Here is a 17138-nt window from a genome sequence, read left to right on the forward strand (position 1 = left end):
TCTCAGGATCGAGTTCAAAAATCTAAGATTCATCACCTTTGGTCACACGCCTGAACTATTAGTGATCGTTGGGAATCCGCTCAAGAAGTTCAACGAACACGTTTCTTCGATTGTCCCTCTGCTCTGCTGTGAGATTTTTCTGCACCATTGTGGCATAAACCTTTCGCATACGCAAATGTTCGGTGAAAATTTGACGTAGGGTGAAGGTATTTAAATTTAATAGGTCACCAATAATCCCCATTGTTAAACGTGGGCCTGGTCTCAAAGACCACTCACACGTACGATGTTTTGGTCGATTTTTGAAGTTGGAGGTCTTCCTGAGCTAGGTTTATCTTCACCATGTTTTCCGCCTTCCGAAAACTTTTTATGCCAGCGAAAAGATTGTGCTCTTGATAAGAAATGTTCCCCATATGCCTGTTCAAACTTTTCAAATTTTACATTCGCGGATTCCCCAAATTTAACACAAAACTTTTTGGCATAAAGTTGCTCTAAATTCCGCTGTTCCGTTTTCACACAACAAAAACATAGTTCCACTGATGGCACTCTCAAAAATCATGTGATAGCTCTACAGACCTGAAACTTGGACTGAGCATCTGAAAGGAACAAAGACATCGGTCTACACAAGTAGAAATAACACAACGTTTCCAGATCGCTCACAATGTTGTCCGCCTCATCACCTCGTAGAGCTTCCACTGCCAGTGCTGCCACATCGAACAAATGCCGTGTTCACGTAAGTCTGACAATGTGTATTTTACTTTAGGCCAAATTATTCTGTGAAAACCAAATATCACCTACAAAGGGGAAAACAAATATCACTTTACACAGTATAACAATTCTCTCGGTTTTGTTCTGTGACAGTCTGTCAGAGCTGTTACTTTTAAGGCTATCGTTCAGCATTAATTTAAGACTACTTCTTCATTTATTAAGACAGAGGTGATATTTGTTCTGCACTTAAGATGCTGATAATTTTTTATCCCTCGCTTGTAGCAATTCCGGCTGCAATAAATGTGTACCCCGCTCGAACCTTTTAGCTGTAACCACCATCGCGAAGCGACTTAACGTACAGTGGCGCTTAGGTCTTAACTTAAAATTAATTATTGCATTTCTTTTAGAGCCAGAACAAAGGCTTTGGTTTTATTTAACCTGTGCACTGCTTAAGAGAGTTTTGCTGCATATGTTGTACTCTCAGATTGTTGCCGCCAGGGTCGGTTGGGTCCCAATGTCTACATCTGATGGTCGTCTGGGGGTTTGTACCCGGATCTGACTTTGGGCCGCTCTATTACTTTAGTGTAATTTTCATGCCAGGGTGTACCTCAGGATGACTTTTGATATTAATTATTAATATTTAATATTTCGATTAACTATAATAAAAAATAAAAAAACTCGAAACAATAAACTGTTGCGCCTATGGTATTTCACGTTTAAAGCCTTTGCCTTAATGTGTTTCTTTGAGTTGAGCCTTGTCCTCGTTGCTATTGAGGAAAAGAAATTACTGTTACCTAATAAATTGTTTAAAAGAATACTTGGTAATAAATGATTTTCAGTAGTTTTCCCAAGCCCTTCCTCTAGGACCTGTTGGTTTGTGTCTTACTAAGATTGTTGCCTTCACCATTGACAACTCTGTACAAATTCATCCGGTTTCGGAAACATTTTGTCGCGAGCCGTAATGGTAGCACACAATACAGTTTAAGCTCTCGGAAGTACACTGAAGCGCCAAAGAAACTGGTATAGACGTGCGTATTCAAATACAGAGATATGTAAATGGGTGGAATACGGCGCTACGGTCAGCAACGCCTGTACAAGACAACAAATGTCTGCAGCAGTTGATAGATCTGCCACAATGGCAGGTTTTCAAGATGTAAGTGAGTTTGAACGTGGTGTTACAGTTGGCGCACGAGCTATGGGACACAGCATCTCCGAGGTAGCGATGAAACGGGATTTTTCCGTGCGACAATTTCGCGAGTGTACCGTGAATATAAGGAATTCGGTAAAACATCAAATCTCCATCATCGCTGTGGCCGGGAAAATTGCTGCAGATTTCGATGCTGCGTCGTCATCAAGTGTCATTGTGCGAACCATTCAACTTTAACATCATCGATATGTGCCTTCGAAGCCGAAGGCCCACTCGTGTACCCTTAGTGACTGCACGACACAAAGGTTTACGCCTCGCCTGGGCCCGTCAACACCAACAATGGATGGCCGAGCGGTTCTAGGCGCTTCAGTCTGGAACAGCGCGACCGCTACGGTTGCAGGTTCGAATCCTGCCTCGTGCATGGATGTGTGTGGTGTCCTTAGGTTAGTTAGGTTTAAGTAGTTCTAAGTTCTAGGGGACTGATGACCACAGATGTTAAGTCCCATAGCGCTCAGAGCCATTTGAACCAACAATGGACTGTTGATAACTGGAACCATGAAGCTTCATCGAAAGAGTCACGTTTCAAATTGTATCGAGCGGATGGACGTGTACGGGTATGGAGACAACCTCTGAATCCATGGACATGCATGTCAGCAGGGGACTGTTCAAGCTGGTGAGAGCTCTATAATGATGTGGGGCGTGTGCAATTGGAGTGATATGGGACCCCTGATGCTTCAAGATACAACTCTGACAGGTGACACGTACGTAAGAATCCTGTATGATCACCTGCATCCATTCATGTCCACTGTGCACTAGACTTGGGCAATTACAGCAGGACATTGCGACATCCCACATGTCCAGAATTGTTATACACTCCTGGAAATGGAAAAAAGAACACATTGACACCGGTGTGTCAGACCCATCATACTTGCTCCGGACACTGCGAGAGGGCTGTACAAGCAATGATCACACGCACGGCACAGCGGACACACCAGGAACCGCGGTGTTGGCCGTCGAATGGCGCTACCTGCGCAGCATTTGTGCACCGCCGCCGTCAGTGTCAGCCAGTTTGACGTGGCATACGGAGCTCCATCGCAGTCTTTAACACTGGTAGCATGCCGCGACAGCGTGGACGTGAACCGTATGTGCAGTTGATGGACTTTCAGCGAGGGCGTATAGTGGGCATGCGGGAGGCCGGGTGGACGTACCGCCGAATTGCTCAACACGTGGGGCGTGAGGTCTCCACAGTACATCGATGTTGTCGCCAGTGGTCGGCGGAAGGTGCACGTGCCCGTCGACCTGGGACCGGACCGCAGCGACGCACGGATGCACGCCTAGACCGTAGGATACTACGCAGTGCCGTAGGGGACCGCACCGCCACTTCCCAGCAAATTAGGGACACTGTTGTTCCTGGGGTATCGGCGAGGACCATTCGCAACCGTCTCCATGAAGCTGGGCTACGGTCCCGCACACCGTTACGCCGTCTTCCGCTCACGCCCCAACATCGTGCAGCCCGCCTCCAGTGGTGTCGCGACAGGCGTGAATGGAGGGACGAATGGAGACGTGTCGTCTTCAGCGATGAGAGTCGCTTCTGCCTTGGTGCCAATGATGGTCGTATGCGTGTTTGGCGCCGTGCAGGTGAGCGCCACAATCAGGACTGCATACGACCGAGGCACACAGGGCCAACACCCGGAATCATGGTGTGGGGAGCGATCTCCTACACTGGCCGTACACCACTGGTGATCGTCGAGGGGACACTGAATAGTGCACGGTACATCCAAACCGTCATCGAACCCATCGTTCTACCATTCCTAGACCGGCAAGGGAACTTGCTGTTCCAACACGACAATGCACGTCCGCATGTATCCCGTGCCATGCAACGTGCTCTACAAGGTGTAAGTCAACTACCCTGGCCAGCAAGATCTCCGGATCTGTCCCCCATTGAGCATGTTTGGGACTGGATGAAGCGTCGTCTCACGCGGTCTGCACGTCCAGCACGAACGCTGGTCCAACTGAGGCGCCAGGTGAAAATGGCATGGCAAGCCGTTCCACAGGACTACATCCAGCATCTCTACGATCGTCTCCATGGGAGAATAGCAGCCTGCATTGCTGCGAAAGCTGGATGTACACTGTACTAGTGCCGACATTGTGCATGCTCTGTTGCCTGTGTCTATGTGCCTGTGGTTCTGTCAGTGTGATCATGTGATGTATCTGACCCCAGGAATGTGTCAATAAAGTTTCCCCTTCCTGGGACAATGAATTCACGGTGTTCTTATTTCAATTTCCAGGAGTGTATATTTATTGGCTCCAGAAACACTCTTCTGAGTTTAAACCCTTCCCCTGACATGAATATTATTGAGCATTTCTGGGATGCCTGGCAACGTGCAGTTCAGGAGAGATCTCAATCCCTTCGTATTCCTACGGATTTGTGGACATTACGATTCATGGTGTCCGTTCCCTACAGCACTACTTCAGACATTAGGCAAGTCCATGCCACGTCATGTTTCAGCCCTTTTGCGTGCTCGGCGTGGGGACCCTACACGATATTAGAAAGATGTACCAGTTTCTTTGGCTCTTCAGTGCATAATTGGTGTCACCCTGCCTCTTATCTCAGTAGTTTATTATGAGGTTTTTGCACCGCGCCAACATTGGCTGTGGACAGCTTAATGGAGGAGTACGCTTTCAGTTTCGAAAAAACGTCTGTTATCTTCTGAGCGAATCGTTCCTCAGACAGATTTTTATTAAGGAGCCAAGTGAAATACGAGAGACATATTATCTCTTTAATCGCTTTACTGGGTTTGCTCTCAGTACTGCTCGACAGCCTTCATTGGAAGCCATAAGAAGTGAGCGACGGCATTTCGCACATTCGTAATGCAGTCAGTGATGAACTGTTGGTGACAGCTACCGGCTACGTAAAACACAGGGTTGAGCGGCTGTTATGAAACAGTCTTTGCTAGGATTTAAACTCCCGTCACCGCCGATGACTGTGTACGAAGACTGCAGTACTTCGACAAAAGATGGGAGGGGAGAACATACGTTCGAAACGTCGCTGACTCATTGCGGATTGATGCCATAGGAAACACGAGAAGATGTTTTTACAATGTCACGCCGCAATAACTCCATTTTCAAACAACAGATCGATAACATAGTGGCCGGCCGCGGTGGTCTAGCGTTTCTAGGCGCTCAGTCCGGAACCGCGCGACTGCTACGGTCGCAGGTTCGAATCCTGCCTCGGGCATGGATGTGTGTGACGCCCTTAGGTTAGTTAGGTTTAAGTAGTTCTAAGTTCTAGGGGACTGATGACCACAGATGTTAAGTCCCATAGTGCTCAGAGCCATTTTGATAACATAGTGAGAATTTCTCCCTAACATGGTATAAATTTTCACATGAGTGTATTGCGAATTGCCTTTAGGAACGTATAGTTAGCCATTAATGCATGACTATGTAGCACTAACCTATCACTGATTTAAAGATCGAGAGCTGTAGTCAATAGTTATGTTTCCGCAGAGTACTATTATTGTAGTGAGTCGACAACACGATTGACTCCATTTCTTATCCGAAACATCGATTAGTGTAGGCAACCAAGTTATTACTTGCACTGTTTATGGATCTGACCGTCCCTATTATGTAAAAGTGCAAGAAGCCATAAGAATATCCCTCCAAAATAATGCACACACTGCGCGGAATAGACGCGCGGTTTGAGGCGGCATGTCGCCGACTGCGCGGCCCCTCCCGCTGAAGGTTCAAGTCCTCCCTCGGGCTTGGGTGTATGTGTTCTTCTTAGCATAAGTTAATTTTGATTTAGTTTAAGTATTGTGTAAGACTAGGGACCGATGACTTCAGCAGCTGGGTCCCTTAGTAACTCACACACATTTGAGCATATGTAAGTACAAACGAAACAAGTTTTGTTCAACATTTTTTCTCAAACTTCAAATTTACGTAAGCGTCACTGTTAGCAACGCCGGTACACTTCGCCAATTCACAATGCAGCAATATCACAGCACTGCAAACATAACTGCAAAACCGAACGAGCAGAAACGGTCAGTTTCACATTCACGTCGGTAAAACGTCACTTCATTTTCATACTCCCATCCACACCACATTAAGGGAAAATAATCAGAACCATGCCGTCTATGAAAGCGAAACGTAGCGGCGACCAGTGTATTTACATTTAAATACGAGAACAACCATGACTCACATCTACGAGGGTCGTTCAGTAAGTAATGCAATACTTCTTCCTCGGCCAATTTCGACTGAAAACAGTGGAATTTGTTGTGGAACATCGTAGAATATCCCTGCTTCAGTCCCAACAAAAATGGTTCAAACGGCTCTGAGCACTATTTGGACTTAACGTCTGAGGTCATCAGTCCCCTAGAACTTAGAACTACTTAAACCTAACTAACCTAAGGACATCACACACATCCATGCCCGAGGCAGGATTTGAACCTTGCGACCGTAGCAGTCGCGCAGCTCCAGACTGTACTGCCTAGAACCGCTCGACCACTCCAGCCGGCTCAGACCCAACAGTTTCGTGAAGATCCGATAGATTGTGACCCTATACGTAGCCTTCAAACTGGTGTCCATAATGGAGGTGCGTTTCACGCAGAACGCTGTCATTAAGTTTCTTTTGGCGGAAAACCAGAGCATCGTAGATGTCCATAGGCTCTCACAGTCTCTACGGGAACTGGAGTGAAAAAAATCACTGTGAGTCATTAATCTAGAAGTCTGTCCTCACCGCAACAACGTCGCACGAACCTTCCCGATAACCCCCGTGCTGACAGGCAGCATGTTTCTGTGACTCCTGCAATGTTCGAACGTGGAGACATTCAGCGTGTTCGTCGCCATAAAAATTCAAACGAAGTTCTCCATGACTACACACGGCCTCACACAAATCTAATCACCCGAGAGGATTCACAGCCGGCCGGAGTGACCGAGCGGTTCTAGGCGCTATAGTCTGGAACGGCACGACCGCGACGTTCGCAGGTTCGAATCCTGCCTCGGGCATGGATGTGTGTGATGTCCTTAGGTTAGTTAGGTTTAAGTAGTTCTAAGTTCTAGGGGACTGATGACCTCAGAAGTTAAGTCCCATAGTGCTCAGAGCCATTTGAACCATTTGGAGCTCACAAAACTTCATTGGACTGTTCTTCCTCAACCGCCTTACAGCCCGCAAATCTCCACCCTCCAACTTCGTTCGATATGTTTGGCGCAATGAATGACGCACTCCGTGGGAAGCAGCACGTGGATGATGGGGATGATATTGATGCAGCAAGACGTTGTCCGCGACTTCGACTTGTCGAGTGGTAACTAGCGGACACACATGCCCTCCCAGTAAGGTGGCGTAAGGCCGTCGCACTTCACGGGGATTATGATGAGAACCAGGTTTTTGTAGCCAAAAGAGAGGTGAATAATATGGTGTATAGAAATCCTGAATAAAACCAATCTGCTTTCAGGTAATAAATGTGTTGCATTACTTATTGAAAGCCCCTCGTATAATTCAGGACAGAGGAACACGTTTCAGTTCGGGGTTAAGTATTCCAAATGGACAGGAGGCATACTTAAAATCTTTGTATAGTGATGAAGCTACTGAGAGCCAATTTAACAGTGTACGGGATAAGTGAGATATAATGCTTTTCAGCACGTTACCGCAGCAACTCATACGAAATGGAAGTATCGCCAGCAGCTGCATCTTCATGGGAGAGCCTATCAACTTTTGGCTAAAGTGCCATATCACGTCGAAAAATAGCATTGCCTTCAGTCCTGCTCAGCGAAGCGTAGCACACACCGTCTCAGACACGCATTTGCAGTCCTAGTCACCGTCTTCTAGCGCTGTACTCGTATTCGCCTTATCCATGACCAAACAATTCATACCAAAGACGCTAGTGTGCCCATGCAAAGACAAGTGTTGTTTACAAATGATATAAACATGAATGCGTGCTTTTAATAACAGTATTTCCATGGTAAATAATTAAAATCATATAAACATTAATTAAAATATAAAATTGGAATTTACAAAGAGTAAATTAACGTAATTCATCTAGTTATGAGAACGGCTAGTAGGTAACAGCATGGACTCGTGAGGTCACAGCTACAGACAACATGCGTCGCACACCTAGCTAAAAGATGGCACCTTATTCTGATCAACTTGAATTTATGTCCAATCATGATAATGACCAGAGACCGAAAAAGGGAAGGAAAAAATATCTACGTTTACAGCCTTACTGTTACAGTGGGTGGTGTCGTAGATTAAGACGTCAGGGAACAATTTTAATGGTACTAGAGGGAGCCGAAGACAGCAAAACTGAGCCGTGCGTGAGCTCATGTTGATTCTGGACGCTCATTGAACTTACATGGTCTTAGTTTCTCAGTGCCGGCTTCTCTGGCTTCTTGCGAGGGCACAACATTACTGCTATTTGAAGGTATTTAATGCCACGTGTGACACTCTGCGTAGTTTTTCCTCACTGGCTGTTCCGGGCGCTAAAGCGGGCGATACACCGATGACATAAGCCGGTCCCCGCATTGTAGTTGGCGATCATTTAACGTGAAAAGTGTGCCGATGTCATTTGAAGGTTTAGTGCTTCATTTTACCTTCGTGCTCACGGATTGCACCCTATGAGTCGGCACACATCCCATTACTACTGCCTTGGTTTGTGGATGTGGTCTTGCTACAATCGTTATTCTTCAGTATCCAGCGTCGAAATAAATGGTGAGCCAATTGTCTTGTATGTTATGAACTACTGGATGCGAGCTGCGGAAACCATTGTTCCTTTAACGATCCTTAGCTTCTGAAGATGTTTTGACCACTTGCCTACAGCTTTGTGTAGCTTTGGAATATGCCCCAGTTACTCTTAAGACAGGTGTAAAATGGCTCGCATTTTAGGTAGTTATAGTTCCATTATTACCTCACTGAGTGTAGAGGTTGATTCTTTAAAATTTTATGAATGTGTTATTTTAAATTCCCTGACGTTCAGCCGCGTGGTCTAGACCACCTTGGCACGATTCGCGCGGCTCCCGGCGTCGGAGGTTCGAGTCCTCCCTCGTGCATGGGTGTGTGTGTGTCACCCTTAGCGGAAGTTAGTTTAAGTTAGATTAAGTAGTGTGTAAGCCTAGGGACCGATGACCTCAGCAGTTTGGTCCTATAGTAACTTACTACAAATTCCCTATTTCCTAGCGTTCAGACTGTTGTATAGCGGAACTGTATTTCCAATTAGCAGTTAACGTTAAAGCACTCGTGCGCTCATCCTTCAAAACTGTATGTACTTCTCGTTATTCGTGCTGTTATAAAACATTTTTTTTCTAGAGTTGTCTGTTTACTATAGAGCATTTGTCGGCTAAACGGCCACAGCTTCTCTTGCTTTAAGTATATTATGCTAAAGCCAAAGACCCGTCCGCGAGTTGTTATTTATATCTGTTATAAAATTTCAGTATGTGTCTGGTGTTTTAGAATCTGAAATGGACCAAGTGAGAGTTGAGCTCAAGCCTCTTATGTTGGCGAATGCACTCATTTCCAGTTTCCTTTCAAGTCTGATCTATATCTTCTGATCAAATACTTTTTTTTCTGTCTCCTTGGTGATTTATTCTTTTGAAACTTGTGCGTTTGACCAATGTTCATTTACTCACTGAATTAGAAAAATTCAGTGAGTTAAATGTTTTTGGTATCTTACAGTTTATTTTAAATGTTTGAAGTGTCATTCATCACTTAACACTTGTACTGTACATACGTAATACAGTTGTTAATAGTTTCTGTGTACTTGTGGGACGAAGTTTTAAATGTTTATGAGATTGAAGAAACTGCCAAAAACTGAACTGTTAATTTGATTACTGCAATTTTCTACAACTTAATATTTTATTTTTGCTTATACACTGTCCAGCCACATTAATGAGAGCACCTGTCAAGAACCTGGATAACCACCTTTGGCAGGGTAGACCGCTGCGAGGCGTCCAGAAGAGAGTCATTGAGGTTCTGGAAGGTAACGACAGGGATGTGGAGCTATGCCGACTCCAGCGCGGTGGCCAACTGTTCTTTGCTTCTCGGATGAGGATCCATGGCCCCATAGAAGTGGTCTCACAAATTCCCTTTTGGGTGTGAATTCTGGGAGTTTGGTGGACACGGGAGTACGGTAAGCTCAGCTTGGTGCTCTTCGAATCACGCAGGTGCACTGTGAGTTGTGAAGCTTTGCATTGTCCTGCTGGTAGATGTCACCGTACTGAGGAAAAACCAACTGCATGCAGAGGTGTACGCGGTCTTCAAGGATGGATACATTCTTGTGTTGATCCATTGTGCCTTCCAGAATGACAAGATCACCCAGGGACTACCACGAAAACATTTCCCTAACCGTAACGCTACCTCTTCCATCCTGTACCCTTCTGAAGATTCTTGCAAGGTGTTTGCTTTCAGACGTTTGACGCCAATGGGGTATAAAACGCAATTCATCAGTGGACGTTCAGATGCGATACTAGGGTGCAAATTCCAGCATTCGTTGCCGATAAATAGCAGCCATCCTGCTTTCATGAACCAGATGCATGTTGCATGGCCCCATCCAAGCAGTATTCGCTAAACTGTCGTTCAAGAGACACTGTTAGTAGCCCCGTGATCTATTTGGACGGTCTGTTAACTGTTGCACATCTATTCATCTGTACATATCTCCGCAGCCGTTGTTAAGCCTGTCATCTACGGCCTGTGGTGCACCACGGTTGCCTCGGCGCTAGTTTTGGATAGCACCATTTTACCATGCACGGTATACTTTATCCGAGCCGTGTGCGGCTCGCGTTGATACCGTTAATAGCTAGGCATCTTGTAATAGCGATAGTGGCGCCTCGTTTCCTTAGTGTGTTCACTGGCGTCACTACGTTTACTCGCCTTGTCTGTCCGTGAGTAGCAGCAACAGCGCTTATCGATAGCGCGTACTGTGGTACCATCTTTGGAGCGGCCTCTAGTATTTCCGGGTCGTCGTGTGTCGAGCGAGTGGAGTTGCAGCAGTGAGGGCCGGACATCGAGTACTCGCCCGACCGCTGGCGACGCACATGCACTGCCCAACGGATGGATGTGGTAGCGGGACTGCAAGACCACGTCAAGGACCGGATTCAGCAAGTTTTAGTTGAATGGACCATGATATGCGAGTAGAGCAACTTTCACGTGTGTGTGTGTGTGTGTGTGTGTGTGTGTGTGTGTGTGTGTGTGTGTGTGTGTGTCCGCCCGTCGAAGTGCCCTCATGGCAATAAGTTGTCAGTCAACGATTTATTCTGGGATCTATTCCATGCCTGACTCGAGTGACGACGACCATTGGTTGGTCGTTCGGTCGGTTGTCGCAGCAGACGACGTGCACTTGGTTTTCCGACCGCCTCTGGCTTCTCTGTGTTTGTGCCGACTAATAATTTGTCCGTGTTCTGTCCCAGAGACTGGTTTTAGTTGTTTGAGACACTGTGGAATTGTCTTTGTGGATCCGTTTGTATCTTCTGTGGTTATTAATGTCCAGTTACTTAAATGCTGCCTGTGTTCTGGTGTCGGTAGTTCGGCTTCGGACATTGCAGCGAGGAGGTCCGCAGAGCAAGGGCAGGCCGGGACCACTGACGGCGTGCAGGCACAGTCGGACCCAGGACGTTTGATGCTGAGCGAACCGTGTCCAGTACTGAAACCTCCATTGTTTGAGATCTCGCTGTTGTTTGCATGTTGCAGCTCCCAGGGTCTGTGAGACCAACCGCAAGAAGTGGAGTCTCAAAATATTCAAATGTGTGTCAAATCTTATGGGACTTAACTGCTAAGGTCATCAGTCCATAAGCTAACATACTACTTAACCTAAATTATCCTAAGGACAAACTCACACACCCATGCCCGAGGGAGGACTTGAACCTCCACCGGGACCAGCCGCACAGTCCATGACTGCAGCGCCCTAGACCGTTCGGCTAATCCCGCGCGGCAAGTGGAGTCTGTCTCGTTGTGAGAAGCTATTATCCTCCTTCTTGATGTTAGTTTGAATGTAGTATTATTATTATTAGTGAAGTGCAACCAGCGGTATTTCTGCCTTGTGGCCGCTATCACCCCAGTTACCTGCCCTGGAGGTTAGCGTACTTTTCCGGCAGCGTCGTGTTGATGCTGCCCGACACGGCATGTTGCTCGACAGCCTCTTGAATAGTACTGTGCATATGTTTTGGGAGGTCTGAGGGTCTACCTTGGTTCCAGTGTTCCCTTTGGCCTTGGGTATGTTTCTAAAGACGTGGTATGTCTGTCTCTTTGCCCTTGCCTAAAAATATTCCATCGTTGTGCCGGTGATCGGACGATAGGCGAATTGGTTAGTCGGTCGGTCGGCGCTTAAGCTACCCCTAGTGTGAGTTGCCATTTTGTTACGTGAGTACAACACTTGGCTGCCTGTTTCCCGCTTACACAGTTGTAGTCACCTTCCTCAGGTCGATCCAGGGAGCACTGTCTGGCTCGATCCATGGAGCACTGTGTGTGGATCACTCCGTCTTATTTGGACAAGTTGTCATAATTGTGTAAAATTTGCCCTAATGTTTTAACATGTTATTGCCTTCCCCACTTGTAATTCCGCCCTTAGGCCGTTAATTGTTTGTAACACTGCTTGTGGCCTTCAGCCGACAAATAATTTTGAATCCTGTTTTAGTGAGGCCTTCAGCCGTCACTACAGCTTGTTACAAGTTATTAAGATTATTAGGAAGGGTTTTATTATTTTTAAAGTTTAATTGTCGACCTTATTTGTAATTAAGGCCTTCAGCCCTTGTGTATTTTGAAACTGCTTCTGTCCTTCAGCCGACGAATAATTTTGAACCTTCTTGATCAGGCCTTCAGCCGTTGATTGCGTGTAACATTTTTATGGCCTTCAGCGAACAACAACTTGCAATACTTCTAATAAGGCTTTCGTCCTAACCGCCGTCTGCTTCACGTCTGCTGTGCAGCGAGCTACTTTAATTTTAGTATTAACTGTATTTTTCTTACTTGTCACTTCTTCTTCCGTGTGTTTTTGCTTTTAGGAAGCTTTATTTGTCGAGTGCTATTAATAGTGTTCCATAGATTTCGTGTTTGTTTTGAATACAGTCAGAGAGAGTCCCTTTAGTCAACCATAGTGCCAGTAGTGCTAGTGTTTGTTTTCAATACAGTCCAGAGACAGGTAGTGCTATTTTCTTTGTTTTCTACAAGAATTGGCTAGCAATCACAGTTTAGTCAATAGTCAGCCGCCTTTAGTGAATTAGCAGTCTAGTTAAAAGTTGATTAACTCTCTTCAGTAAATTGATTCCTTAGGATGGATAGGATGTGTGACTGCTGTGTACGGACGCAGGAGGAGCTGGCCACTGTTCGCGAACAGCTGAACGTGTTGATGGACGCGGTCAGCCGTCTTCAGGCTGCTGCCTCGGAGTGTACCGGCAGTGGGGAGTCTGGTGCGTCGCAAGGTAGACCCCAGGTGTTGTTACATTCTTCACCCACTGTCCCTGCTGTCGAGACATCTTCGCGGGTACCGGGCGCGGTTGGGCCAACCTCTCCCCAAGGGGAGTGGCGGGTTCAGCGGCGTTCGCGGCGCACGAGGCGAAGGGTAAATGTGGCGGCTGGCCGTGTGGCATCGCCCGCTCTGCCTGTGAGTGGACATGTGGCTGCTCCTTCAGCAAGGTCCGAGCGGGCACACGGGGGGGAGGGGTTTATTAATTATTGGGAGCTCCAACGTTAGGCGGGTGATGGAGCCCCTTAGGGAAATAGCGAAAACGTCGGGGAAGAAGGCCAGTGTTCACTCTGTCTGCTTGCCGGGGGGTCTCATCCGAGATGTGGAGGAGCCCCTGCCGGCGCGATAGAGAGCACTGGGTGCACCCGACTGCAAATTGTTGCTCATGTCGGCACTAATGACTCCTGCCGTCTGAGTACAGAGTTCATCCTCAGTTCGTACAGGCGGTTGCCGGAATTGGTGAAGGCGGAAAGCCTCGCTCGCGGGGTGGAATCAGAGCTGACTATTTGTAGTATCGTTCCCAGAACCGATCGCGGTCCTCTGGTTTGGAGCCGAGTGGAAGGCTTAAACCAGAGGCTCAGACGATTCTGCGGAGATCTGGGGTGCAAATTTCTCGACCTCCGCTATCGGGTGGAGAAATGTAGGGTCCCCCTGAATAGGTCAGGCGTTCACTACACGCCGGAAGCGGCTACAAGGGTAGCGGAGTACGTGTGGAGTGCACATGGGGCATTTTTAGGTTAGAGAATTCCCTCCCTAGGCCCGACAAGACGCCTCCTGAGACGCGGCAAGGTAGGAGTAGGCGAAATACAACAGGGAATAACAATATTACTGTGCTAATAGTAAACTGCAGGAGCGTCTATAGAAAGGTCCCAGAACTGCTCTCATTAATAAACGGTCACAACGCCCATATAGTACTAGGTACAGAAAGTTGGCTGAAACCAGACGTAAACAGTGATGAAATCCTAAACTCAGATTGGAATGTATACCGAGAGACAGGCTGGACAGTGAAGGGGGAGGCGTGTTTATAGCGATAAGAAGTGCAATAGTATCGAAGGAAATTGACGGAGATCCGAAATGTGAAATGATTTGGGTGAAGGTCACGGTTAAAGCAGGCTCAGACATGGTAATTGGATGTCTTTATAGGCCCCCTGGCTCAGCAGCTGTTGTGGCGGAGCACCTGAAGGATGATTTGGAAAATATTTCGAGTAGATTTCCCCACCATGTTATAGTTCTGGGTGGAGATTTTAATTTGCCGGATATAGACTGGGAGACTCAAACGGTCATAACGGATGGCAGGGACAAAGAATCCAGTGAAATTTTTTAAAGTACTTTATCTGAAAACTACCTTGAGCAGTTAAACAGAGAACCGACTCGTGGCGATATTAGACCTTCTGGTGGCAAACAGACCCGAACTATTTGAAACAGTTAACGCAGAACAGGGAATCAGCGATCTTAAAGCGGTTACGGCATCGATGATTTCAGCCGTAAATAGAAATATTAAAAAGGTAGGAAGATTTTTCTGTTTAGCAAAAGTGACAAAAAGCAGATTACCTGACTGCTCTACACAAAAGTTTTGTCTCAAGTACAGATAGTGCTGAGGATCAGTGGACAAAGTTCAAAACCATCGTACAATATGCGTTAGATGAGTATGTGCCCAGCAAGATCGTAAGAGATGGAAAAGAGCCACCGTGGTACAACAACCGAGTTAGAAAACTGCTGGCCGGCCGCGGTGGTCTAGCGGTTCTGGCGCTGCAGTCCGGAACCGCGGGACTGCTACGGTCGCAGGTTCGAATCCTGCCTCGGGCATGGGTGTGTGTGATGTCCTTAGGTTAGTTAGGTTTAAGTAGTTCTAAGTTCTAGGGGACTTATGACCTAAGATGTTGAGTCCCATAGTGCTCAGAGCCATTTAGAAAACTGCTGCGGAAGCAAAGGGAACTTCACATCAAACATAAACATAGCCAAAGCCTTGCAGACAACAAAAATTACGCGAAGCGAAATGTAGTGTGAGGAGGGCTATGCCAGAGGCGTTCAATGAATTCGAAAGTAAAGTTCTATGTACTGACTTGGCAGAAAATCCTAAGAAATTCTGGTCTTATGTCAAAGCGGTAGGTGGATCAAAACAAAATGTCCAGACACTGTGTGACCAAAATGGTACTGAAACAGAGGATGACAGACTAAAGGCCGAAATACTAAATGTATTTTTCCAAAGCTGCTTCACAGAGAAAGACTGCACTGTAGTTCCTTCTCTATATTGACGCACAGATGACAAAATGGTAGATATCGAAATAGACGACAGAGGGATAGAGAAACAATTAAAATACCTCAAAAGAGGAAAGGCCGCTGGACCTGATGGGATACCAGTTCTATTTTACACAGAGTACGCGAAGGAACTTGCACCCCTTCTTGCAGCGGTATACCGTAGGTCTCTAGAAGAGCGTAGCGTTCCAAAGGATTGGAAAAGGGCACAGGTCATCCCCGTTTTCAAGAAGGGACGTCGAACAGATGTGCAGAACTATAGACCTATATCTCTAACGTCGATCAGTTGTAGAACTTTGGAACACGTATTATGTTCGAGTATAATGACTTTCCTGGAGACTAGAAATCTACTCTGTAGGAATCAGCATGGGTTTCGAAAAAGACGGTAGTGTGAAACCCAGCTCGCGCTATTCGTCCACGACACTCAGAGGGCCATAGACACGGGTTCCCAGGTAGATGCCGTGTTTCTTGACTTCCGCAAGGCGTTCGATACAGTTCCCCACAGTCGTTTAATGAACAAAGTAAGAGCATATGGACTATCAGACCAATTGTGTGATTGGATTGAGGAGTTCCTAGATAACAGAACGCAGCATGTCATTCTCAATGGAGAGAAGTCTTTAGAAGTAAGAGTGATTTCAGGTGTGCCACAGGGGAGTGTCATGGGACCGTTGTTGTTCACAATATACATAAATGACCTGGTGAATGAAATCTGAAGTTCACTGAGGCTTTTTGCAGATGATGCTGTGGTGTATCGAGAGGTTGTAACAATGGAAAATTGTACTGAAATGCAGGAGGATCTGCAGCGAATTGACGCATGGTGCAGGGAATGGCAATTGAATCTCAATGTAGACAAGTGTAATGTGCTGCGAATACATAGAAAGATAGATACCTTATCATTTAGCAACAAATTAGGAGGTCAGCAACTGGAAGCAGTTAATTCCATAAATTATCTGGGAGTACGAATTAGGAGTGATTTAAAATGGATTGATCATATATAGTTGATCGTCGGTAAAGCAGATGCCAGACAGATTCATTGGAAGAATCCTAAGGAAATGCAATCCGAAAACAAAGGAAGTAGGTTACAGTACGCTTGTTCGCCCACTGCTTCAATACTGCTCAGCGGTGTGGGATCCGTACCAGATAGGATTGATAGAAGAGATAGAGAAGATCCAACGGAGAGCAGCGCGCTTCGTTACAGGATCATTTAGTAATCGCGAAAGCGTTACGGAGATGATAGATATACTCCAGTGGAAGACTCTGCAGGAGAGATGCTCAGTAGCTCGGTACGGGCTTTTGTTAAAGTTTCGAGAACATACCTTCACCGAAGAGTCCAGCAGTATATTGCTCCCTCCTACGTATATCTCGCGAAGAGACCATGAGGATAAAATCAGAGAAATTAGAGCCCACACAGAAGCATACAGACAATCCTTCTTGCCACGAACAATACGAGACTGGAATAGAAGGGAGATCCGACAGAGGTACTCAGGGAACCCTCCGCCACACACCGTCAGGTGTCTTGCGGAGTATGGATATAGATGTAGATGTACTGCAGTAAAATCTTTTAAACGATTGTTGAGAGTTTTGTT

This window comes from Schistocerca nitens, chromosome 2, assembly GCF_023898315.1.
Source record: "Schistocerca nitens isolate TAMUIC-IGC-003100 chromosome 2, iqSchNite1.1, whole genome shotgun sequence".
In the NCBI taxonomy this organism is placed as follows: Eukaryota; Metazoa; Arthropoda; class Insecta; order Orthoptera; family Acrididae; genus Schistocerca; species Schistocerca nitens.